The 24,397-nt window shown below is 44.8% G+C and overlaps 1 protein-coding gene across 4 annotated transcripts in view; it reads left to right on the forward strand.

Annotated features, from left to right (window-relative positions):
• Positions 1-24,397, forward strand: part of MARCHF8 (membrane associated ring-CH-type finger 8) — a 326,522-nt gene that overhangs the window by 47,378 nt on the left and 254,747 nt on the right. The window contains exon 2 of one of the 4 annotated variants that reach the window (XM_075348957.1): positions 11,191-11,321. The exons of the other annotated variants lie outside the window; for them this stretch is intronic. The gene's annotated coding sequence lies outside the window, so the exon portion shown is untranslated. The remainder of the gene's footprint in view (positions 1-11,190; positions 11,322-24,397) is intronic. 4 annotated transcript variants of the gene reach the window in all.

Genomic DNA, 24,397 nt, shown 5'->3' on the forward strand with positions numbered 1-24,397 from the left:
CACGCAAACACGGGGAGAACATACAAACTCTTTGCAGATGGTGTCCTTGGTGGGATTTGAACCCAGGACCCCAGCGCTGCAAGACTGCAGTGCTAACCACTGAGCCACCGTGCCGCCCGTGACTTATATATATTTTATCATGACCTAGAATGTCACCATTCATCACTGTAAATCTGATATCCTGTGCACTTTGTTTGCTATAAAATATTAGGTGTGTTTTCTGATTACGTTCAGGAGATTATTGCAGACTAGGTCAGTTAGAGGTTGGCTAGTGCGGCAGGCCCGCAGCTGTGATTTAGCACCTCACTGTATGTAGACATTCTACATACAGAATCTGATGTGGGCAGGGGAAGCTTTCTCAGCTCTGCTGCATTGCTAAATCTAAAAACTCATCATGCCACAACCACTGCATTGAGTAAACTAAAGCTGGTGTCACACTAAACGACAGCGACAACGACGTCGCTGTTACGTCACCATTTTCGGTGACGTAACAGCGACCTTGTAAGTCGCTGTTATGATCGCTGCTTAGCTGTCAAACACAGCAGAAGCAGCGATCATAAGGTCGCTGTGCTACATGTGCAGAGAGCAGGGAGCCGCGCTTAGCGCTGGCTCCTTGCTCTCCTGCAGCACACATCGGGTTAATTAACCCGATGTGTGCTGCAGCTACATGTCACAGTTCAGAGAGCAGGGAGCCGCGCTTAGCGCTGGCTCCTTGCTCTCCTGCAGCACACATCGGGTTAATTAACCCGATGTGTGCTGCAGCTACATGTCACAGTTCAGAGAGCAGGGAGCCGCGCTTAGCGCTGGCTCCTTGCTCTCCTTGCTACAGTATGCATCGGGTTAATTACCCGATGCATACTGCAGCCACATGTCACAGTGCAGGAGCCGGCACTGGCAGCAAGAGCGGAGGCCGGTAACCAGCGTAAACATCGGGTAACCAGGGAAAGGTCTTCCCTTGGTTACCCGATGTTTACGCTGGTTACAGCTTACCGCAGCTGCCAGTGCCGGCTCCTGATCGCTTCATTTCGTCGCTCTCTCGCTGTCACACACAGCGATGTGTGTGTCACAGCGGGAGAGTGACGACGAAAAAATGAAGCTGGACATTCAGCAACGACCGGCGACCTCACAGCAGGGGCCAGGTCGTTGCTGGATGTCACACACAGCGACAGCGACGGGACGTCGCTGCAACGTCACAGAAAATGGTGACGTAGCAGCGACGTCGTTGTCGTCGTCGTTATGTGTGACACCAGCTTAAGTAATACATCATTAGGTTCATGATCTCTTTGTTGTTCTCAGATGAGGTAGCAAAAACTTGTTGAGAGATTGCCTCTAAATAACTGCTTGCATTCCCTATGAAATAACATTAACAATTGTGGAGCCTTTTTTCGTAGAGCTCTTTTTATTATGCTGTTATTTTTCCTAAAAACGCACAAAATCATACGTTACTGGTTGTAGGTGTTTGCTTACAAAGTCTGACTCCATCTAATCAAGGTTGCCTGTGCAAGGACACATCCCCTTGACAAGGGAAATAGTAACACCCTGTTCTCAATTAATTCATGAATTAAGAGGAATAAGGAGAAATGGCCCAATACGGAGTTCCAAGAAACACAATTTCAACTTTGGTGTTTCATGGGAAGTTAAAGTATGTAGAAATGCAGAAACCATCTTTTTAGTTTTAAAATATATTTGTCAAAACGTCCTTGAGACTGTTCCTGTTCATTTCTATTTTAAATACACAATAAAAGATGCTCCAGACTTGTGATTTAATGCATGTAAATTGTTTGCTAAAACCTAATAACCATTTTTATTTGGGGATAAGATAGAAGGGATTTTTACAGGAAAGGGCACCTCAAGAGTCAGTGCACACCACTATATATGCTTGGTGACTAAGTGATTATCATGTTTCCCCCAAAAACCCTACCCTGAAAAGAAGCCCTAGCAGGATTTTTTGGCCTTTTTTTGAGTATGCTTAACATACAAGCCTAACTCCAAAAATAAGCCCTAATTAAGGATCATTATACGACTAGTATCCTGAAATAGGTCTTGGGCAGCCATTTCAGGATATCTTATTGCTGTATGTTGCCCCATTGTGTTGCTGTAAGCCCCGGAAACTTTAGTAGCGCGCTGGCTAGTTAAACGTATGTTAATGCAAAATGAATATTACTCCTTCCCTACCCACCCCTCTGTGTCGGCGTCAGTGATTGGGTGCAGTTAGACTGCTGAATTATTTGCACAAGAATCGCATCATAATCCTCAGATTGGCGGGGGGTCTGGAATGGAGCACTCTGGCCGTCTACAGCTGCAATCTGCACCAAAAACAGCTGATTGGCGAGGGTTCCGATTAGACACACTGGCCGTATACCGCACACAGCTCTGACACACTGGCCATATACCACACATTGTACTCGCACACTGGCAGTATACAGCAGACAGCCCCAACTCACTGGCTGTATACAGTACACAGCTCTGACACACTGGCAGTATACCGCACGCAGACCTGACACACTGGCCGTATACCGCACAGAGCTCTGATATACTGGCCGTGTACCGCACACAGCTCTGACACACTGGCAGTATACGGCACACAGACTCGACACACTGGCTATACTATATACTGTACACATCACTCACACATGCCGTACACAGTAGTCATAAGCTGTATACAGCACTCACACCCTGTATATATACAGCATACATACACTGAACATTGAAGTCACTAATACATTAGATATAATGTATATATTACATATAAACACACTTAGCTCAGCTATCAGTACCTAATGCTTAGTTGCCCTAGTAAGATCAGGTGGAGCACAAGTTCCTCATGTAAGATGGATGCAGCAGCCGGGCACTGACTTGTTAATGTGTGCGCTGGCTTCATTCTCGTCTCTTGACTCCTCTGCGGTGCTAGACCTGAACAGCCGAGCACAGAGGGCTGAGTGCACAGGACAGGAGGGTGAGAGGCTGAGCACATAGCCCTATGCAGCCTCCTCAGTGCCGTGCAGTCCTCTCCCCAATCACTCTCCTGTAATCTGACAGCAGATCGTGCAGGAGCCAGAGGCAGTCTGCCGGCCGGAGCACTGTGCCATGCAATTGATCACAGGGAGCTGTGCGCCACACTTTGAGTCAGACTGTCAGCTTGACTGCTGGACTCCGAGAATAGCTCCCACTACAGAGGGCAGTTAAACACAGCCGCCGGGGAGACTCTGAGTGCTGCATCAGGCAGCCCGACAGCGCCCCCTTGACTGATGTCCTGCCAGCCCCCCCTAGATATGCCCCTGCCTACATTGTGCTGCTACATTGATGTCATACCAGGCCTATTAGTAAGGAGCACTGATGTGGCTTCTGGACCCCCTAGTTTGGTCAGCTCTAGTCCCCCCCCCCCCCAATTGTCTTTTTCACGACCTGATTATAATTGCCATCCTCATGCCTCTGAACAGTACCTTCACAGTGGTGCCACCTTGCCTTTTAGTTTGTTCATAATATCTCATTTTTATGTCAACGGATCAGTCTCCTGGTTGGCGATGCTCTTTTGTAATCTGTACTGAGCACTTACAGTATATTTATCTTTCGAAATCTCGGCTTTGTTGAGTATGAGTCAGAAGTTATACAAATTTATTTTTTTTTTTTTGTCATTCTGATTTGCAATTTCAACTTTCCTTTTGGCAATTTGCCCAGGGCCTTATTGTCTTAATACTTTTTTGTGGCTTTTTAGATAAGCACAGTTCTGTGCTTTACACGTCTAAGGCGGATAAAGACGTTCTCTGGTTTCCCTGTTTTGATGGCTCGTTCCAGAGGATGGCGCCCACCTACTGTCAGGGTCACCGTATGGAAGTCATCCAGATCTGAGGTTGTGATGCCAGATTCATACTAGGTTTAAGTTCAGAAGCACGTATTGAGTATAGAGCCGCCTTGTCTATGGATTATTGTGGAGTCCGTTTAAAAATATTACAAAATTGTAACTGATCTGATTCCCTGATCCAGTGGTAATATTTATCTAGCTCTATTTTAGCTAATAAGCACTTGTCTGCATGAATTATCTGCAGAATGGGGTTTACAGCAGCTTGTATTCTGTTAATAGTCTGCAAGTGGGACATCTGAAATATTCTGCAGAACATTACTAGACATTTAATTCTCTTTTACATGGACACCGTTTAACAATACAAATTTTAAAGGGAATCTATCAGCAGAATTTCGCAGACCACCAGTTATATGTGCATATAGCTCCTTGAAAGACCAGTCCAGCAACACTTTTACATCAACAGTCTGTCCTCCATTACTAAGATATCAGCGTTTCAATTGCTATGTAATTGAGATTGAAGAGCTAGTATAGATCTGAAGCCTCTGTCACTCCAGCTCCATTTTCCAACCAGTGCTGCCTCCTCCTGGCTGACTTTTTGCTTTTATGCTGTGTGACTTAAGGCACAGTAGCCGTCAGTCAGCACTGGGCGAGGAATAGAGCTGGAGTGACAAATATCTACAAATATTTCTTCAGCCTCACTTGCATATCAATTCAAACACTGATTTCTCAGTAACAGAGTAAAGGCCCCTTTACACACTGAGACTTTCTAGCGATCTCGACCTTGCTGGGATCGCTGGAAAGTCTCTAACAGTCGCTGGTGAGCTGTCAAACAGGCAGATCTGGCCAACGACACAGCAGCGATACGGACCTGCAGAACGACCTCTCTGGAAAGGGAACGCTAGCACGCCTATGGGCTGGATCGCTAACAATGTCGTTGTAAAGGTGTCAAACACACCGATGCATGCTGTGCAGCCAGAAACAAAGGACCAAAGAATGGTCCTGAACGACTTGTAGCGACCTCTCAGCGGGGGCCAGGTCGCTGATGCATGTCACACACTGCAATGTCGCTGGGGAGGTCGCTATTACGTCACAAAACTGGTGACGTTACAGCGATATCGCTAGCGATGTTGCAGTGTGTAAAGGGGCCTTAACAGGCCAGGTAAAGATATTGCTGGACTTATCTTTGAAAGAGCTGCATGCCATTAAGAGGTTGACCGTATCATATTGTAAATCAATTTTTTTATTTTTTTTTAAATGATTGTAATGCAAAATTCTACTATTTGTCCTTTATTATTTGCCTACACAGTAGATATTAAAAGTCTACATACCCCGATCCTATTCAAGTCAAGGGGAGCTGAGCTTCAGCCACCGCCAGAGCTGAAAACAACTGATCAGTGGATTTGCCTGACCTGTCCTAAGGATAGCGTATGGTCGGTGAAACCCTTTAATGCTTGATGTTCACAGGGTGTAGAACTTATCATAGTTTTCTCAATGTCTGTACACAAATGCGTTTTTATAGTGATGCTTCTCTTAAAGGGAAGCTGACAGCTGATACATGCTGCCCAAACCGCTGGCAGTATGATCCTAGGCAGGTGTGTTTGAGTCTGAAACACTGAAGCGTGTCAAAGAAAAGCATGCTTTTAATAGCTGCTGGGGACTGACCTGCACTGTAGACTAGTCAGACAGGCAGGTCCCTGGCAGCTTCTTCCTGCTCTGGACTAACAAGTCTCTCTCTATATACAGATGTAGGCAAAGACCTGTCAGTGAGCGGATACTCTGCCTGGGATCTGGCTGTCCAACTAGTATGCGGCTTGGTCCCCGGGCGGCTGTTAAAGTATGTTCTTCTCTGAAACTCCACAGCGTTTCGGAGTCAAACATCCCTGACTGGGATAATACAGCCAGTGGCCGATGCATGCTGACTTAAAGGGACCCTGACAGCTGATGCATGCTGCTCACGGTTTAGACTGCATGCATTAGCTGTCAAGTTTCCTTTAAATCAGCTCCTCTGTTTGAGGGTAAGGACATTATTGTTCATCCAGCTATGTACTATCAACTTGTTTCCTCGGAAGAGCGTTTTATGTGATAGTAAATGTGACGCCCAGGACTAGTCAGGTAGTCCCATGCACACACCCCCTTCCCTAGAAAGGTGACAGCAGCCAACCAAGAAACCCTTGTCACCACCCTCCAGGTTTGATGTCCACACCAGGGGGCGGAGCCATGCGGTTGGCTCCACCCACCAAGGAGTTCACAGGCCTGGAGGCGGGAAAGACACAAGTTCTAGTTCGAGTGCACAGGTAGATGAGTCTTGACAAGGAGAGAGGTTTGAGTTCAAGGGCAGACCTGTGACCAGGCCTGCCAATAGCCTACTTAGGTGGCTGGGTCTGAGCCCAGTCACCTCTGGCAAGGAGGCAGACGGTGGGGGCCGCCTGCAGGAGCTGGAATTACAGCCGGTGGAACCGTAGGGACCGGGGTCGGGCAGTGGCCCGCCGGTACTGAACCGGGGAACCAATTGGAAACCGAAGCATCAGGAGGGGTACTCAGTCCCAGTACAAAGCCCCGAACCGACAGGGCCGAGTCAAATCAACTGATTGCGGACTGGACTTAAGGACCTATCCCACACAAGACCAGTTAGAAGACAACAGCCCAACCATACAGGGTAAAGCCACCGCCAAGGCATAGAGACCCAAAGGGCCAGCGTCTGCGGGCAAACGGGGCTCTTCCGACAACCAGAAAGCCGGGGAGCGGACTACCGTTGCTTAGGCATAGGAGTCAAACATTCACATAAAAAAGGTGCAGGAGAAAGGCGGAAACCACCAACCTATTCTGGGAGAAGCTGCAGCCGGCTGCGGCCCCATTCATCATCCCATTTGGTTTACCAGAGACTCCAGTGTATTGTGTCATAGTGAGTACACCAGTGCCTTCGGGCCGCGCATCGCGCCAGCATACGCCCGCACCCGCTCCCACACCTCCGCACCTCCCTCGGGCCCCCGGGACCATCACTCCCCTACCCACGGAGGGGTCAACACCAAGCTGCGCAACACCGTCCCCGGGAAGCCTAGTTAATGGCAGCGGTGGTGTCCATCTATTCACCACAACCCGTGGGTGGCATCACGAACTTACACCCCTACCAAACCGCCGAGGCTCCGGCCGTGGAACTTCCCCTACTGAAGTTCCTGCGTGTAGCACCAACCCCCTTGCAGAGCGACGTGACCCCCGGGTCCGTGAGGAGCTCGAGCCACCACCCACCGTACGAGCACAGATCCGAGCGGCTCGGCGGTCGCAGCCGAGCCCGCGGGGCGGTACATAAGCATTGGGATTGTGAAAATCTTTGTGGTATTCAGTAACCCCCCGCAGACACAGATTAGGGGTCGGGACACTCATGATCTGATTATGAATTTGATTGCTGAAACCTTTTTATGAGGATCACATTTGGGGCAGATGCCGGCCCCCCTAGGCAGTATCAAGCACATCTATGTGTGGTCAGGTAGACCTGTGTATGATATACACTCGGGTAGTTGGATGCACGAGTGAATTATAGATATGCTTGTTTTAGAAGTATTCCAGAGGAGGACGAGATCTAGAGGTTTCGGAAAATAGTTTTTCCTACATTACATCATTAAATATGAATTCGTATAAATAATACAGAGGAGAGAGAACATGTTTATGTAGTGTAAAGATAAAATGCCAGCTATTAAAGTAAAGATAACTGTGCAACGAAGACTTATGTTCAGTCCTAAAGCCCATAGGCTTCATTTGCATTGCCAGTTTTTGAGCCCTGGAACAAGACAAGTTAAAATAGATATCAGTTGTGTAGTACGATCATTGTATAAAAAAAAGTTCTGGCTTTGACAAGGTTTTCATGTCCCGTGATGTGTGTTTTTTTGTTTTGTTTTGTTTTGTTTTTTTTTAGTAGGGTATATGGTAATACATTCTGTGCCAGTTGTGCTTTCTAGGGTGAGAGCGGTTCAGAATATTGATGACCTATCCTTAGGATGGATGATCGGTGGGGTGGGGCAATCTGACTCCTGGCATCACTGCGAATTTACGGTTGATTCTGCAGGCACTGCACCCTCTCTTGGTCCGTTTACTTGCCATTCTACATGATAGGAATACAGTATATACTGTGATTTGGGGTTACTTTTATTCAGTCAGTATCTAGTTGTCTACTTGGCTTGAGATCAGTCAGGAAATCTGGAGTGTGCAGCATTGAAGTGGCTCCACAGAAATAAGGAAAGCTTTTCCTATAAATATGAACTTCATCCCATCTGTGAGCCGCATTCGACTTTCTTAAAGCCCTAGTTAATCTAATTTATCAGTCTTCAGAGAATCCAAACCTTGAGCCTTTTCTGCCAGACTTTTCACAATCTGTGTACACATGACTTCTTTTTGTATTGCACAGTCGTCCATCAATCCCATACCTCAAACATTGGTGCAAAATGAACAGAGCCCATCCCTGACGCTGTCCATTGGGTATGCGTCAGCAAAGATGCTTCATACGACCCTATTGCTAGCCGTCGTTTCAACATAGCCAAGAGTGAAAATAGTTAAAAATATACTGTAGACAAATCGCTTGGCCAAATATACTGTTCATAAACTGTGTACGAAAGGAATTGTCTCTTTCATGATGTTTGGCATGCTCACAGGACATGGAATAGATCATTTGGCTCTGAAAATTCCTGCACGTGCTTTCTCAGCAGTTTTTGGGACGTCTATAGAAGTGAATGGAGAGAGACCCTCATACACAGCTAACTCTTTGCCAGTGGCACACAATGGATGTCATGTACATAGGGGTAATTTGTTTACACTTGTACCTTTCTCTTCACACTAGCCTAGACCAGGGATTGCTGCATGCGGACCCATCAGTTGATTGCTACTGATTTGCAAAAACGATGTTCTTTAAGTTTTCCATACAACTTTAATGCGGGCTTCACATGGTTTGATCTATCGTGTACCCGCCCCCCGTCGTTTGTGCGTCACGGGCTATTAGTTGCCGTCACACGGACTTACCTGCTGAACGACCTCGTTGTGGGCGTCGAACTTCAACTTCCTGAAGGGGGAGAGACGTTCGGCGTCACAGCGACGTCACACAGCCGCCAGCCAATAGAAGCGGAGGGGCGGAGATGAGCGGGACGTAAACATCCCACCCACCTTTTTCCTCCTCATAGCCGGCGGGAGCCGCGGGATGCAGGTAAGCTGTGTTCATCGTTCCTGGGGTGTCACACGGAGCGATGTGTGCTGCCCCGGGTACGATGAACAACCAGCGCAAAAAAGAATAAACTATTTTTTAAAAATGAGCGTCCTGTACACGATTTGCGATTCGCAACAGTTTTGCAATCGTTTACAGACGCTCATAGGTGTCACACGGGACGACGTCGCAAGCGATGCCGGATGTGCATCACGAAAACCGTGACCCCAACGACATATCGCACGATAGATCGTCTCCTGTGATGCCCGCATAATTCTTATGTAAATTTGCTTTGCTAGAAACGAAATATTACTTTGCCCTGGCCCCTCTACTCTGCTGCTTATTGGGCTAAGGAATAAGTCTTTTGACAATAGCCTCCATGAAGATACAGTGTCCTTTCCCAGGAAAGCTTCAGATAAGTATCTTAATTTCCTGACAAACAAAACAAAAACCTATTAATCCAAACTAGCAGTCTAAATATTTTAATTAAATATCGAAAATAACACACTACATGCGTTAATTATCATGGGTAACAGTTTGTATTTTATTTCAGAACGATATTTACAATTCTGCAAATTTTAAAGGGAATCTGTCAGCAGGTTATTGCTAACTGATATGAGAACAGCATGACGTAGACAAAGAGACCCTGAATCAAACGCTGTATCACTTAGATTACTGGGTGCAGCTATTCTGACACAATCAGAATTTTTAGATTTAGCCATGTAGCAGAGCTGAGAGCGCTGTCCCGCCCACACCAGACTCAATAGAGATTGACAACTCACTCTCAATGTGCAATCACAGGAAGGGGCCAGCACTTGGCTACAAGCAAAGATAAATCCTTCTGTGTCTTGTTACTTAAACAAATATAACAAATAAACAATAGATCTGACCTTGACAAGACAGGCATCCCTGAATTCTATCTTTTAACCCTTGCAGCATGTGGTCTTCACCTTACATAGCAAAAATCTGCTGACATTCCCTTTTAAAGCTTTTTTATATTTTTTAGGATACGTAATAACTTGTTGATCGCTACCACTTGTCTCGCCATTGGTACCCCCACTTTTTCTAACAATTGGACTCTAAAGGGGCCTGTTAAAATGAGACAGTGGAAGCTCATGGGCATTGGGTGCCCTCATTTGACTTCTGCTGCCCCTTCTGCTTAAATCCGCATTCTATTCCTCCTGCTTCCAAAATGGCCACTATGAGAAGTGCAGAGGTAAATCTAAACCATGCCTCCTGTGCTTTTCCTAACTCACAGCATAAGGAAGACGGGTTTTAAAGACTTTTGCACTCCCCGTGCCACGATCTTGGAAGCAGGAGAAATGAAACGCCAATCTCCAATGTCCAAAGGGACATTTTGGACCCCTTTAGACTTAAGGGTCCAAGTGCAATTAGATTTAAGGGCCTGTGTGCAATTATTACCTCCTGCACCTAATATATTTATGCTCTTGACTATAGATGAGAAATGTTTAGTCACTTTTCAGTCCCCAGGGGGGTGTGGGTGTTTTCTTTAAAGGTATTGTCCAATCTCAGCGGCAGGAGGGGGGACAGGAGCAGAAAATGAGCCCGCCCATCTGAACAACACAGGTAAGTAGCATACCTAACGGCCAAGTTTTATAAAGTTATTTTTGGGGTCTAGAAGGGGAGTCAGGGCCAAGGTGCACCTTCATAGAATGCAGCCCAGGAGCTGCAGAAGGGGATTCTTTTAGCTTAGTAGGGAAAAATCTAGTGACAGGTTCCCTTTAAGGGGGACGTGTGGTGCTTTCAACATATTGCATCTTACCAAGGTTACTAAGAAAACTATTCCTTCCCTTACTGGTGAAGAATATATCATAAAATTGTTTATAAATTGCAGTAGCACTTTTACTATACATGTTATTAGTTTTGACCTTTTGTAAGATGCAATATGGTGGATGCACCACACATCCTTTAGGAAGATGCATTTCAGAACATGGATATGACATACAGAATAAAACTACACGCAGTTTGTGAGAAGCTTCTCAACATTTTCTGAAATTCCATAAGTTAGACATCAGCTCATTAAGAGTAAATACAATTGTTAAAATAACCTCGGCCAGGCGGGATGGGGATAAGTTGCGTATATATACTAAAGTTCGAAACGAGTAAGCCCAAAGAATATCTCCTTATTTTAACATTTGTCATGGATTTTAAAAAGATTTAATGAACCTTTTGATTTTTTTAGTCTCTGGAAGTGATGCTGGATTTCTCCTTCCTTCTCTTGGTGAATCCTGAACACTGACTTTAAGCTTCTTCCGTGCACTGCCCTGGGGAGGAAAGACTTTTTGTCCACTGAAACACCAATATTACTACTGGGTGAGCTGAATAAAACAATCTTTTTTTCCAGTGGAAAAGTGACAGTATGCACTATTTGGCAGTCTGCACTCATGTAAAGTGACGGCAGACTTTTCTTCTAATGCCGGACAACTTTTATAAGCCAAGACAACCTCTTTTAAAGAGAATCTGTCAGCAGGTTTTTGCTACCTCACCTGAGAGCAGCATGGTGTAGGCCTGATGAATCCAACAATGCAGCAGTTCTGACACAATCAGATTTTGTTTTTTTATATTTAGCTATCTAGTAGAGCTGAGAGCTGCCTTCGCCCACACCAGGCTCTCTATAGACAATGAACATTGACAGTGAGCTGCTAATCAGAGGAGGGGGCATGCCAAAACTGCTGTTAAAGAGACAATGTAGTCCTAGCAATAGTAAGTCCTGCTGCTTAAACAAACATTCCAGAGAAACAAAAGATCGAACCTTAACAAGACAGGCATCCCTGAATTCTATGTTTTAACCCTTGCATAATGTTGTATTCAGATTACCTAGCAAAAGCCAGCTGACAGATTCCTTTTTCAGGGTGTGTCTGGTAAAAAAATTGACAACAGTTTACAATGAGACAACAGAATTGTGAGTGCAGTTTTTGGCTATAACAAAAGCTGTAACTCATTATAAATGCATACTTGCAATGTTACACAACGGTTTATGTGAATATTTGGAATCCGTTATGATGAGCTTGCCCATAGTTTACAGAAACTGGTTCAGGACACAGTTGAATGGAACTGATGTACCGTATTTATTTTTATTCATGACATGATGAGAAGGAAATATTCTAGATAATACCCGGCCTCTTCACAGCTGCACCAGGAGTCTAATGTGCGGGTGACTGTCTTTTCAGCATCTCTATTCTTTATGCTTGACCCAGTTCCAGAAATAAGAGCAGGATTTATAACTCCTTCAATACTACACGGGTTACTTTTAAGTGGCCCACTCTGAAAGTGAACCAGCAGAAGATCCTTATGAATAAAACATGGTTAATGGAGCTGCACAAAATACTTTTCACATATATACCATGTAGAATTTTTTTCCTGGGTGCCTGACAAACCTGTCAGAGCCATTTTCCCTGGTGGGGTGCTGAAAAGTTAAACATGTTGGAGGTAACACCAAGTATCACGGTGTAGGCAGTATCCCTGGTGGCTGCTGTCACAACGGATCATTTATTCTGAAGTCTTTTCAGTGCAGTTTCACAGGAAAAATAGATTTGTAATATTGTCATGCTCTTTAACCAGGTATAATTAATAAAGGTCATAAAACGGGCTATACAGTTCCAAATAAGACCACGACTAGAAACATTTTTTTTTATCTATCACTCAGTAGCAATTTGGATGCCCTGCGTGAGCCAATGTAAGTTGTGTATCTGCAGAGTCTGAATAGTTGTTACTTTGTTTCTTCTAAGGCTATGTGTGTGTGGCGCCCCTGACCTGGTGAGGCACCACTGAGTACTGCACCCATGCTGGGTGCAGTACAACAAAGGTAATCCCAGAGGCTGACTAGGGTGTGGACACACAGACACCAGGAACACACACACAGCTAGAGTGGACCCCTGAGCAGACTCAGGGAGGGGGCATGGCCCTCGCCTCCTAGCTAGTGGTGGGTAGTGAGACTGAAGACGAGGAGTGTGCAGAGGCAGGCACAGAGGGGACGTAGTGGTGAGCCAGTCGGCTAGTGGAGCTGAGAGAGCAAGGAAGTGGAGTGCAGAGAAGCTAGGCCGACACTACACCTGTAGTGGCTGCTGGCGGGGGAGAACGTGTAGTGCTGCCGGAAATCCACCTGGTGCAGAGAGGTGGCTGAGTAATGGGAATGCCGGTAGACCGAGCCCGCACGGGGTTACAGGTCCCCAGAGCAGGGACCCATTCAGTTGGCCTGCCAAACCTGCTGGTGAGGGCACTTTATGCGCCTCACCGACCTACACAGAGTCCGCAGCTACAGCAGCAACTAGGGGGCCCATAAGTGACAGAAGGCAAGCAGCCAGAATTACTTGGTCCACGCTGCCCGCAAACGGGCCAGAAATGGGAGAACGGCGTATGCGACTTCCCTGGGTGATCCCAGCAAGACTTCAAGTCGTGGTCACCTCAAAACAAGAAGGGCTAGGAAGGCGAGTCAGCAGTCACCCCTACATCAGCCGAAGGGATACCTGGTTCCACCTGGTCCACCTAGCATCGCCCGGGTTAACTCACCCCTGCCACCTGAAGTGAGTAAAAATCCTGAAAGACATTGCTGTTTTGTGTGTGAGTTCTTCTGCGACCTGTGGTACTACACACTTACACTGAGCCCTGGGGCTAGCCTCACTTCCGAGAGGCCACAACAACTGACTGCATTTACCACAAGCCCCAGGCGCTCCCCAAACTGCAGTGGTGGTCACCCCCTGACCTCAAATACCGAGAGTGGCATCACGAATCCCATTGAAGTTAACCTACCTGTGACCAGAAGACTTCCAAGCCCGTGAAGACCCTGCGGCGTCCTGCTTCAGTATGTAATGCGGGGCTCCACATGTGCACTGAACATTTTTCGCTGCGTTTTTGTGCTTTTTTTTTGGACTCAAAACTGCATGACTTTGCTTCCCCAGCAAAGTCTACACCGTGTGCAGAATTATTAGGCAAGTTGTATTTTAGAGGATTTTTTTTATGATTGATCAACAACTATGTTCTCAATCAACCCAAAAGACTCATAAATATCAAAGCTTAATATTTTTGGAAGTTGGAGTGGGTTTTTTTTTTAGATTTGGCTATCTTAGGAGGATATCTGTTTGTGCAGGTAACTATTACTGTGCAGAATTATTAGGCAACTTAATAAAAAAACAAATATATTCCCATCTCACTTGTTTATTTTCACAAGGTTAACCAATATAACTGCACAAAATTTAGAAATAAACATTTCTGACATGCAAAAACAAAACCCCAAAAAATTAGTGACCAATATAGCCACCTTTCTTTATGATGACACTCAACAGCCTACCATCCATACATTCTGTCAGTTGCTTGATCTGTTTACGATCAACAATGCGTGCAGCAGCCACCACAGCCTCCCAGACACTGTTCCGAGAGGTGTACTGTTTTCCCTCCCTGTAGATCTCACATTTTATGAGGGACCACAGGTTCCTCTAATCTCTATGGGGTTCAGATCAGGTTAACAAGGGGACCATGTCATTATTTTTTCATCTTTTAGACCTTTACTGGCCAGCTACGCTGTGGAATAGTTGGATGCATGTGATGGAGCATTGTCCTGCATGAAAATCCATGTTTTTCTTGAACGATACTGACTTCTTCTTGTACCACTGCTTGAAGAAGTTGTCTTCCAGAAACTGGCAGCAGGTCTGGGAGTTGAGCTTCACTCCATCCTCAACCCGAAAAGGTCCCACAAGTTCCTCTTTAATGATACCAGCCCATACCAGTACCCCACCTCCACCTTGCTGGCGTCTGAGTCGGAGTGGAGCACTCTGCCCTTTACTGATCCAGCCTCTGGCCCATCCATCTGACCCATCAAGAGTCACTCTCATTTCATCAGCCCATAAAACCTTTGGAAAATCAGTCTTAAGATATTTCTTGGCCCAGTCTTGATGTTTTATCTTAGGTTTCTTGTTCAAAGGTGGTCGTTTTTCAGCCTTCCTTACCTTGGCCATGTCCCCGAGTATGGCACACCTTGGGCTTTTTGATTCTCCAGTAACGTTGCAGCTCTGAAATATGGCCAAACTGGTGGCAAATGGCATCTTGGCAGCTTCACACTTGATTCTCCTCAATTCATGGGCAGTTATTTTGCACCTTTTTTGCCCAACACGCTTCTTGTGACCCTGTTGGCTATTTGCCATGAAATGCTTGATTTATCGGTGATCACGCTTCAAAAGTTTGGCAATTTCAAGACTACTGCATCCCTCTGCAAGACATCTCACAATTTTTGGACTTTTCAGAGCCCGTCAAATCTTTCTCCTTACCCATTTTGCAAAAGGAAAGGAAGTTGCCTAATAATTAAGCACACCTTATATAGGGTGTGGATGTCATTACACCACACCCCTCCTCATTACAGAGATGCACATCACCTGATTTACTTAATTGGTAGTTGGCTCTCAAGCCTATACAGCTTGGAGTAGGACAACATGTATAAAAATTATCATGTGATCAAAATACTCATTTGCCTAATAATTCTGCACAGTGTATTGGTACGTTTTTAAGGTCCTCAAAAACAGCAGCGCATCCACTGGTATTTAAAAGGAGGCTAGGGCCAAGATTTTCCAAGGCTGGCATTAATGACAGGAGCTGGAGTTCTCAAATCATAGAAGGGCACGATGCTAAACTCTGATATACACAACCTGTATCTCCTCCACTGCCATTTGCTGCGCTCTTTCATTTTAAGTTGCAATACACCTTTTTGGCAGGCTTAGGCTGCTTTCACACCTCCGGTTTTAGCAGAGCCGGCCAATCCGGCTCTAAAACTTATGCAACGGATGCGGCGACAAAACCGCATCCTTTGCATAAGTTTTTGACATGCGGCCCGTCCGGTTTTTGCCGCTTGCGGCATGCAACGGAGCATGCACAGTGGAAAAAAAATGCATGCGGCGGCCGGATGCGGTGTTTGCTGCAGGACGCCGCATGCGGTGTCCATAGGCATGCATTGGAAATCACGCTGCATCGGCAGGATGCGGCGCGATGCGTTTTTTTTTTTTTTGCCGGACAAAAAATCGTGCCAGGCAACGTTCCATCCGGCCGCCGCATCGGCTAAATCTGCCGCATGCGGCAAAAACCGGACCGAACACAAGCCCATGCGGCACAATCCGGCACTAATGAAAGTCTATGTAAAAAAAAACGCAACCGGCGGCAAAAAAAAAAACGGTTGCGGTTTTTCTGCAAAGCGCCGGATTGTGCCGCACAGGAAAAACAGGATGTGTGAAAGCAGCCTTAGCCGACCATTATTGTGGACACCCTTTTGAAAATCTGAAATTCTTGCCTAGTATATACATATATTCTATATACCAAACCTAGGCCCAAAGTGTATTTTTTTGCATGTATATGGCAGGAATTGGTATAACTTTCAGCAACACAATTAAAGGGAACCCGTCAGTTCTGGGTGCATATTGCTAATCCCTGCCTAACTGTCCCTGTATGTAGTAAGATAGATAAAGAGATCTTTAGAAAAAGTATTTCTAAATATCTTTTATGAAATGCTAATGAGTACAGGGCGTTAGTTCCTGCGCTCATTCCGCCCTCTTGCTATGGTAGCATGCCCACAGGGGCGTGCTAGCATGCTATTCAATGCAGCATCATCAGCGGTGACGTGCGTACCGGTGTCCACTTTCACCACTGATCGGAAGTCCTGGGAGTTGCAATCAGCGGTGACAGTGGACACAGGTACACGCGTCACCGCTGGTGATGCTAATTTGAATTGCATATTAGCACACCCCTGTGGGCGTGCTAAAATGCTAAGAGGGTGGAATGAGTGCAGGAACTAACGCCCTTGCGACTAGTCCCTGCGCTCATTAGCATATCATAAAGGATCTTTAGAAATACTTTTTCATAAGATCTCTTTATCTATGTTAGTGTATACAAGGACGGTTAGGCAGGGATTAGCAGTATGCACCCAGAACTGCTCGTGAATCTGGGTGCATATTGCACCCGACAGGTTCCCTTTAAGTGCTACAAAGTGCATGCATCAAACTATATTTTGTATATCAATGTGGTAAACATATGCAAATACATTTATAGTTCTCCAATGTAAAGCACCATTAGATCAGAATTCACTGGTTGGTTTCTACTGCTGCCTTATTTTAGTTTTCATTTTTATTTCATTGTGCTTTTAGACAAAATTTTAATTTAATTTTTGTGCATCTTTTAATTACTTTCTTTGCAAGGTCTGCCTGTATCACTTCAGGGTATATTTTGATTCCCACCTGTCATTCTTCATTATCTACATTAATAATATCCTCACATTTCATATCTATTTCATTAATAATTTGTTCCGCTGCACTTGTTCATTTTCCAAGATGCTTTACTGACTTATTTGAGAATGAATCTGTGAATTGTTAAGAAAGTACCTGTGATTGCTAAAAGGGGTTGTGTGGTTTTGGAAAATATCCATTGTATCCTTTTTCTTTGGGGGGGGTGTGGGGGGGGGGATTTTCAGGGGATTCTCTATTTAGGATCCTCAATAATTAGCCAGAAAGGGGAGTGGTATAAAAGAATCTCTCAGTCTTGAAGACCATGCATATACTCCGCTCCTATTTAAGAGAATAGGGTCTGATCTGCCGACAGTTCTTGGTGGCAACCGCAACCAATGAACTGAATGGAGCTCTGCGGTTTGGTTCTGTTAAAGAGGATCTGTCAGTAAGATTAACCACGCAAATGCAATCCAGCTTCTGGCCTTTTCTGGCACTGATGACTAAATGTTTGGGGGTGCAGAATTTCGAACTGCTCCCAACTGATTTGATGTTACTGACCTATCCTACGGATAGATCACGAATAGCTTTTTATGCCCAGATAACTTTTTTTTTTTTTTAAAGGGGTTTTTGTTTAGTATTCATGTGGCATGGTGGTGTAGTAGCACTGTAACCTTGGTGTAATGGAAAACCGCTCTCAATTTACTAATTTTTGTAGTTCACTTATGTTTACACAGCAGGCAATGTATTGTAGGATGGGGCTGTGTATAGTAGCTGAGATGAGAGTAATATTTCAGGATAGTACTGCCTATAAAGGGTCTGAAATGAGAGTTATGCTTGAGGATGGAGCAATGTATAGAGGGTTGAAGGACAAAAGATCCTGCTGGATGGAGCTGTGTATAAAGGGGCTGAAAGGAGAGAGATGCTGCAGGATGGAGCTGTGTATAAAAGGGCTGAAAGGAGAGAGATGCTGCAGGATGGAGCTGTGTATAAAGGGGCTGAAAGGAGAGAGATGCTGCAGGATGGAGCTGTGTATAAAGGGGCTTAAAGGAGAGAGATGCTGCAGGATGGAGCTGTGTATAAAGGGGCTGAAAGGAGAGAGATGCAGGATGGAGCTGTGTATAAAGGGGCTGAAAGGAGAGAGATGCTGCAGGATGGAGCTGTGTATAAAGGGGCTGAAAGGAGAGAGATGCTGCAGGATGGGGCTGTGTATAGAGTGACTGAGAAGTTGGCCCGTTATTGTTGCCTGCAGCTAAGTGATCAGTGATGTGAAACATCAGATGATACTGTGTTTATCCATATGACAGAAGTATCTGTCGGTAGCAGACAATAAACACTGAATTCTTCTATTTTTGCCTAGTTATTACAAGCTCCATTCTGGAAGACTGCATTAGTATTAATATTATTATTGGCCCTAGACAGGAGCAGAGTGTTCACAGATGTATAAGGTGAATGCTACAATTTAATTAACTTCATGATAACTTTGAGAGATGTTCTCAAAGTTATCATGAAGCTAATTAAATCTTATAGGCTTGTCAGAGGCCTACAAGAGGGGTCAGAATTAGGGGGCTATGGCACTGAGAAGAAGCAAGTGCTGCTGGGAAATGTAAGAATTAGATGCACAGAGGTTCAGATACAGATGAAAAAGACACAACAGTACAAAAAAAGAAACTTACTTAGTCTGAATCTGTAGAGTAACATGAAGTATGTATTTACTGTGCTTTATGGAAAATAATGTAACCCTCCAACTACTTTTATTATTGTTGTATTATTAAAGGGGTATTTCAGCCTGAAAATATAGGTTAAAGTCTCATCTGGTGAGGTGGATCCTCAAAGCCCTCTGATCATGGTACATAGACCGAAGATGCAGGTGCAACAAGATGGCACTGTTTAAAACTGGAGACAGTAGAGACTGGATAACCAAAGGAGAGGTAGAAAAGAAGTGACTGCTTCAGTGACTCACTTATGCTCTATAGCAGATTTGAGTAGATGAGATGAAACTCGTAGCAATATAGAGGAATCCAGAGCAGCAGAGAAGTAAAGATCTAGAAGTATGCTGGGGCATATCGTGAGAGCCATTCAGAGACTTCAAGTGGCTCTCCACGGGGTTCCTGTATACATTATGCAGTGAAGGAAGCCTGTGTTGTGGTTGTGTCATGGACAAAATATCAGAGCACCCGTGATACTTGGCAAAGCTCCGAGAGAACCTGAGCAACCCTGATGCTCGATCGAGTAACGAGCAATGCCAAGTACGCTCGCTCATCACTACTATCGTAGTTAGCAAGGCCGGGGTAAAAAGAGAACTTCTTACTCATAATAAGCATCCAAAAACTACAACTTTTTTTGAGTGGGTGAGTTTTAAATTTATTTGTATGGTTCAATCAGGTGAATTCATTGGCAATTAATTGCCTTTCTCAGCCTAACACTTCGTGTTAAAGGTCTTTAAAATGTTTCAAAACCTTTCGTTATAAGGACACTGTGAAGCGTATTCTTATAAAACAAATCATTTCCACCAGATGAATAGGATCAAGGGATCACAAATTTCACAAGTTGCTATAGAAACACAACGCAGATCATACTTGAAATTACGTATAATACAGAATGAAACAATCCACAAAGCAAATAAGTGTTCGGAACACCATTGTATCTATTCATCTTGTTTAAGGAGGTTTTAATTATTTAGATGGGATTTTTTCATAGTTCCTTCGATGTGCTAAAATTGAACCTGCGGTCCGTCATTGGCAGGAGCTTTGCTTTAGCTTTTAGTTACTTGTAGAATTTACCAATAACAAAATCTTTCAACCCAAAGAGAACATATTACCTTGTGATTTAAAGGTTCAAATACAGGTATGATTAATCCTTTTTTTGCAGTAGATCCTAAAGGATAATGGATAGAGATCATGTGTTTGCTCTTATAAGGAATGCTGTCAATCACATTCACTCCACCCACTGGACTCCTAAATCCACAGTGGACATAGTCCATATATCGATCTGCTCAGCTTCTCTTGCTTTTAACATAAAGACTGCAAATCCGAACTGTGTTAAAGGGAACCTGTCAGGTGCAGTATGCACCCAGAACCACAAGCTGTTCTGGGTGCATATTGCTAATCCCTGCCTAACTGTCCCTGTATACACTAGCATAGATAAACAGAAACAGAAGTTCCAGGCGGCACACAATCCTTCAAGGTGCACGTGTCCAAGGAAGGCATCCACAGTATAATTAATACAAAGGACCGGCACTCCAAATCTTCTGAAATATTTTTGTAGTTTATTCCATCATAATATACGCCTGTATATTATGATGGAATAAACTACAAAAATATTTCAGAAGATTTGGAGTGCCGGTCCTTTGTATTAATTCTAGCATAGATAAAGAGATCTTTAGAAAAAGTATTTCTAAAGGTCTTTTACTGTATTATAATGAGCGAGGGGACTAATCCCCTGGGCGTTAGTTCCACTGGCCAGTCGACTCCAGTATCATGCTAACATGCTAATGAATACGCAGCATCACAGGATGATCTCACTCACCTCTCTGGCCGCCATTGCGTCCGACGCTGGATTTCGGCTTAGTGCGCATGACCCCAGAGTTTGGGTCATGCGCACTATGAAGCTGGGTGTACGCGTCCTGGCTTCAACCTGAAGTAGTGGGCATTACCCAAACTCCGGGGTTATGCGCACTGAGCCAAAATCCAGCGTCTGATGCGATGGCAGCCGGAGAGGTGAGTGAGATCATCCTGTGATTCTGTGACGCTGCATATTCATTAGCATGTTAGCGGGCCCACAGGGGTGTACTAACATACTAATGGAGCCGACTGGCCAGATGAACTAACGCCCAGGGGACTAGTCCCAGAGCTCATTAGCATACGATAAAAGATCTTTCAAAATACTTTTTCTAAAGATCTCTTTATCTATGCTAGTGTATACAGGGACGGTTAGGCAGGGATTAGTAATATGCACCCAGAACTGCTCGTGGCTCTGTGTGCATATTGCACCTGACAAGTTCCTATTTAAATGTGATATGTTCCCTTTAAATGTTTTAAAGGCTTTTTTGCTTTGTTTTTTTTTGTTTAAGGTTGCATATCATATTGTTAAAAAGTAGTTTCAAGTGAGAGAAATGATGATTTGCCGCCAGTGTTTTATCTGTAAAAAATAAATTCTGTACTTTATGGGTTGCATTGGTTTTCATAGATTTGTAGGAAGGCGTAATAAGAATTCTTGTTCCAATGTTTCTGCCAAAAATGTGTTAAACACCTAAGAAATACAAGAGATAAGCGTCAGACAGTGCTTTCCGTTGGCTCTCTTCCCTATCTGCAGAGAACAGGCACATTTTTATTATAGCAGGAAGACGGGTTGGCCTTTTTACAATCTCTATCATTTACTCGGTATTAACCACACATCATACAGCTGAATACAGAGCAGTGTGTTTGTAAAAGGTATGCTCAGAATTAGTCTGATTACATAGCTGTATAGTTATACCACCACACTAGACGATTAGGCTTAAAGCTTATGTACATGTCCGTTCTACATCTCCGAATATGGGCTGCAAATTAACTACTAGGGGCGCGTATTGAAAATCATTTCAGAAATGCTTCCTAGAGTTGTTGGAAACAAACAAAAAAAATACCAACAATCTCAATACCTCAATACATTGATGCACTTCAATTGGGTTGTCCCCTTTTATAAATCCATTTTCATTTACCCTATAAATTGAGTTAAAAGCTCCAAATCAGTGTTTTTGGTTTTTTGTTTTTTTTTTTGTTTTTTTTTTTTTATTTCACAGTTGGAGTGCTGCTTTAAATGTAAGTCCCATGCCCCCGGTCTTGTACTCACCTGCTGCCGTCTTCTACCATTTCCAGCATCGCTCCAACCGGTCTCCGATGATTTGTGACCTGCCAGTGTTTCTTGGAGCACATCGGAGATCGCAACTCAATACAACTCTATGAGAGCCTCATTATGGATCTCATAGACTTGCATTTAGCGCTTGTGACGTATTTTCTGACTTCCATCCAGTCAGAAGTAATGAGAATAAGATGGCGCCGCGGGACCTGAACGGCGATAAAAAAGGATGAAAACGTTGGAGGGTGAGTATCATGCCGGGGTCATTGGGACTTAGATTAAGGCCGGGGCCACACAGGTATCTACTGCGATCCTCGCATGACACTCGGCTCTCGCTGGCAGCACAGCAGGAGCCGAGTGTCATGCGAGTGTCACTGCGACTGAGGTCCGATCATGCAAGCAGACCTCAGCTGCGGGGGGCGGGCCGGTGCTGAGGAGGGGAGGGCCAGCGCTGCGGAGGAGAGGGAGGGATTTATCTCCCTCTCTCTTCTGTTGCCAGCTATTGCCATTCTCGCTCTGCACTCGCATTACACCAGTGCACTGCGAGTGCAGTGTGATTTTTCTCTCGCCCCATAGACTTCAATGGGTGCGAGAGAAACCTAGATCGCATTAGACCCGCAGCATGCTGCGATTGTTTTCTCGGTCCGATTAGGGCTGAGAAAATAATTGCTCATGGGTGCTGACACATAGGCTAATATTGGTCTGAGTCGAATGCGATGTTTTATCGCATCCCACTCGCTCCGATTTTCACGCCGTGTGGCTTAGGCCTAAAAGCATCACTCCAATGGTGAAAATAAAAAGCTGGAGTGGTGAGTGGGAATCCCTTGTTCAGGATCCTCATTTTTTGAGTAGAGACTACAAAGAGCTTATTGCTGTGGAGCACCTGTCCTGCATTACATGAGCTACTCATTGATTTGAATGGGCACTGTATACATTTTCCCAAAGATTACTATTGATCCTAAAGTCCGCTTTACACGCTGCAATGTATCTTACAATGTGTTGGCGGGGTCACGTCGTAAGTGACGCACATCCGGCATTGTAAGGTACATTGCAGTGTGTGACAGGTACGTGCGATTGCAATTGAACGTTAAAACGTTCATCGCATATACATCGTACCTTTCTCTAGAATTGCACGTCAGATTGTTCATCGTACCCGGGGTAGCACACATTGCAGTGTGTGACACCCCGGGAACGATGAACAGATCTTGCCTACGTCCTGCGGCTCCCGGCCGGCACACAATGCGGAAGGAAGGAGGTGGGCGGGATGTTTACGTCCCGCTCATCTCCGCCCCTCCGCTTCTCTTGGCCGGCTGCCGCATGACGTCGCTGTGACGCCGAACGTCCCTCCCACTCCAGGAAGTGGACGTTCGCCGCCCACATCGAGGTCGTATGGAAGGTAAGTACGTGTGACGGGGGTTAATCATTTGTGCGGCACGTTCAACAAATTGAACGTACCACACATACGATGGGGGTGTTGCAGATATCGTATGCGAAATTGCAACGTGTAAAGCAGGCTTAACTTAATTGTATTGTAAGAAGAGAATGGCTCTGATCTTGAAATGGAGGCTCCAGACAGATGAAAATTTGAAGAGAACTTTAAAGGGGACCTGTTTGTAAGGTTTCATTCAGCAAAAATCAGTGGCAGAGTGGACACAGACAGGTATGGCTTACTCTGAACTGCTGCGGTGTTTCAGAGTAAACATACTTTGAAAAGCAGGGCTGGGACTATTTGCGTTGGCTGACTAGTCCAAGGCTGGTCTCCAGGGTTTTCTCCCCGTCCCAGTGGCGTACATCTAATAGCAGTAGACCACAAAACCGCTATGGGGTTTGTGAGTTTCGGTTTGGGGGATGCTGGTGCTAGCGCTGCCCCCGGCATCACACTTTTATCTGTAATGACATCGTGGAAAAAAATGAATACGCAAAACTGGATAATCGACTGTATTTGAAGCAATTAAATGGCCTTTTTATAGAAAAGAATTAAATGTGATAAGATTTTTTTACTAATTGTAAACACCGCGTATAGCATTTATGTATGTAATGTATCTATAGGGCTCCATGTACCCAATGGTTGCATCTGGGGGGATGGTGTACGTCTGTCTACTTTGTTTCGCGATCCTGAACGGTGTACAACTCTTGTGCTCTTCTATAGAATCGTGTTTCAAAACAACTTTCACTGTACAGTAAATGTGGTCATACAATATTGTAGCTAATACAAAACTTGGAGCCTTGTAATGTGATCTTGGGCATAAGCTATTTTATGCATATGATATGGGGTTCTACTGGTTATTGTGCTGCAAACATTTGATGTGATTGATGTTAGAGATTTATTACAGTGAAGCCCTCCTCAGTCAGTTTGAT

Source organism: Anomaloglossus baeobatrachus, chromosome 5 (genome assembly GCF_048569485.1).
Source record: "Anomaloglossus baeobatrachus isolate aAnoBae1 chromosome 5, aAnoBae1.hap1, whole genome shotgun sequence".
Taxonomy (NCBI): Eukaryota; Metazoa; Chordata; class Amphibia; order Anura; family Aromobatidae; genus Anomaloglossus; species Anomaloglossus baeobatrachus.